We start from the raw sequence: 3,465 nt of genomic DNA, 5'->3' as shown, positions 1-3,465 counted from the left end.
GACACCTGTAATCTCAGCTATTCGGGAGACTGAGGCAGGAGAATCAGTTGAGCCCAGGAGTTGAAGGTTGCAGTGAGCCGAGATCACACCACTGTACTCCAGCTTGCAGCCTGGATAACAGAGCAAGACTCGGTCTCAAAAAAATAAAAAATAAAGCAACCATTTGTCTCTTATCTACCTATGACCTGGACGCCCCCTCCCCACTTTGAGTTGTCCCCCTTCGCATACCGAACCAATGTACACCTTATATACAGTTATTGCTGTCTCATGTCTCCCCAAAATGTATAACATCAAGCTATGCCCCAACCATTTTGGACACAGGTCATCGAAACCTCCTGAGGCTTGTCAAGGGCGCGTCTTTAACCCTGGCAAAATAAACTTTCTAAACTGACTAAGACCTGTCTCAGATATTGTGGGTTCAAAGAACAAAACAAGAAAAGGTGTTGTGGTGGGTGACATGTGAGACAGAATTATTCACTTCTCCAGGAATTCTACCTATCCATTCAAGATGGCTGGGGAGAAGGACGCATATGCCTGCTTCAGTAGTTTAGGGAAAGGAGCTGGTGGCTCACAGATTCCGTGTAAACAGCGTGCATTTCCATGGCATATGTTCAGGTGTGCCTTGTGGTTTTGTTACCACATCCTTGAATGGAAATTTTTTTCATGATACAGGAAAGAGATGGTAGATCTTTCTGCACTAACTTGAACAGAAAAACATCTACTCTCCTACAAAACACCCATAGACTCATTTGGTGCATTAAGACTCAAGAAGTGACCTGTTTGTTGTTGTTGTTATTGTTTAAATTGTAATTCAACTCTAGAAATAGTAGAGAGAAGTGGAGTGGGTAATGCCTCAAACTTCCCAGTTGCTCTAATTTAAAAGCATATTGGAAATATCTCTTCTAAACATTCACTCAACAAAGTCTTATACGCCACTTTATCTTAGTCTGATGACTGAAAAAAAATTAAAAATTCAAATCGTATGTAGCTCACCCCCTCCTACTTCCTTTTAAAACCTTCAAAAGATTTTTATTGCTCAGAGAGAAAAGCCAAAACTCCTTGTGTACGGCCCTACTATATAAGCATGCTGCCCCACCCCAACGTTGACCAACCCCATTGGCCACCTCTCTTCTCTCCAAGGGACCAAGCAAGCTCCTTGCTCCATTTGCTGCCAAAGCTCCTAACTCCCCACCACACACACATGCATGTGCACGCGCAAACACACACACACAAACACACATAACACAAACACACACACCACACACACACACGCACACACACGTACACACACGCAAACACGTGCACACACAAACATGCACACACACACAAACACGCAGGCACACACACACACGCACATACACGCAGACACAAACGCACACACACAAACATGCATACACAAACATGCAAACACACGCACACACACAAACACAAGGACACACACAACACAAACACGCACACACCCATGCACACGCAAACACGCACACACGTACACACACAAACACGCACACACATGCACGCACACACACACAAACACAACACACTCCACCACCTGTGATGGCTTTTCCCTTCTCTATTAACACATTTATTCATCCCTGTGTTGTCTCTCCTTGGGGGAAATTTTCCCTGGCAGATCGTAATCAAAAGTTTTCATAGGACTATTTACCCATCTTTCCTAGTGTAGGAAAGGATAAAAACTTCCTTTACCCTCTTAGATTCAGAAGCTGAGAACTGTGAATTAAACTAACAAAGTACAGATTACCAGGAAAAAAAAAAAAGGTTTATTTTGCATGCACAAGGAGTCTTCACAGAAAAGAAGTGAAAACTCAAAAAGTAATTAGGCCTGGGACCTTGGATCATTTTAACAAAGGGTGATGCATTATGGAAAAGTAAACAAAGGAAAGAGTTTGGACTTCTAGTTGTTGCCCAGGCTGGAGTACAGTGGCACAATCTCAGCTCACTGCAACCTCTGCCTGCCACATTCAAGCAGTTCTCTCACCTCAGCCTTCCGAGTAGCTGGGATTGCAGGCACACGCCACCACACCCGGCTAATTTTTGTATTTTTAGTAGAGATGTGGGGCAGTAGATTGTAACAAGGTAAATACATAGGGGAAAACTAATGAAAGATAAGGTCTACTTTAGTAACGTTTTCACAGACTCCAATAAATGCTGTTTACTGGGGCAAAAAAATGCTGTTTACTGGGGCGTAAGAGTTGCCTCCTCTTCCTGGTCTGGGAAATGTAAATATTTATAAGTAGAAAAAATTGTTTACACATTTTTTGAGGGCCAGGCGCAGTGGCTCACGCCTGTAATTTCAGCACTTTGTGAGGCCCAGGTGGGCAGATCACTGGAGGCCAGGAGTTTGAGACCAGCCTGGCCAACATGGCGAAACCTGTTGTAACCGAGTGAAACACCACACTTTGAGACTAATTCAGGTGTCCTTTATTGCCGGCGACCGAGAGACGCGAGAGACGGCTAGAGCTCAAAATTCTCTTGGCCCTGAAGAAGGGGCTAGATTTCCTTTCATACCTTGGTCTAAATCGGGGAGGAGTCTAGCTGAAGCAATATTTACAGAAGCAGAACAGGCAAAGAGTTAAAAGATAAATGGTTACAGAAACAGTTACAGGAAAATAAACAGTTCTAGGTGCATGGGTCTTAAATTATCACAAAGTGATAAACGCAGGGGCTTTGGGTACCATCAACTGAGCACGTCCCCAGGAGCTGCTGGTACAGCTTGCCGCAGTATCTTATCAATAAGCGCATTCCTGGATGTGCTTGGAGTCAGCTTGCACCAGTTATGTCCTTAACGGAGGGGGACAAGGGTCTGCAAGCGAAGAAACCAAAATGGAGTCTGTCCAGCTCTCTCAGCTAAGAGAGAGTCAATCAGGTTAAAACAAGGTAGGGTATCACACTGTAATCCCCGCGCTTTGGGAGGCTGAGGAGGGGAGATCCTTGAGCTCAGGAGACCAGTTTGGGCAACGAGGTGAGAGTCTCACACCCCGCCCCCTCTCTACAAAAAACAAAACAAAACAAAACAAACGCCAGGCATGGTGGCTCAAGTCTGTGGTCCCAGCTACTGCGAGGCTGACGTGAGAAAATCACTTGAGCCCTGGAGACAGAGGCTGCAGTAGCCGTGATCACATTCCAGCCTGGGCGACAGAGACCCTGTGTCAAAAAACAAAACAAAGAATGTGAAATTAAGCCAAAAGCCATCACACGTGCATCCAAAGGACGGCCGCCACCCGCGATCCCTTCCCAAAGCACGCGGGAGGTTGCGGGATCAGGGACAGGGGCTTCAGCAGGGAGCCCCCAGACCGGCCCTGACGGGAATTCAAGACCTGGCGCCGGCTCATTCCCCCAGTCGGGGCGGCGGCGGCAAGCCTCGGCCGGCGGTTGATAAGCCTCGGCCGGAGGTGATAAGCCTCGGCCGGCAGCGATCTGCAGACCGGCCAAGAAGGGAGGCAGGGG

This window comes from Colobus angolensis, unplaced genomic scaffold (genome assembly GCF_000951035.1).
Source record: "Colobus angolensis palliatus isolate OR3802 unplaced genomic scaffold, Cang.pa_1.0 Scaffold233, whole genome shotgun sequence".
NCBI lineage: Eukaryota > Metazoa > Chordata > Mammalia > Primates > Cercopithecidae > Colobus > Colobus angolensis.
The sequence above is the reverse complement of the archived record's forward strand: the minus strand, read 5'-3'. Positions refer to the sequence as shown.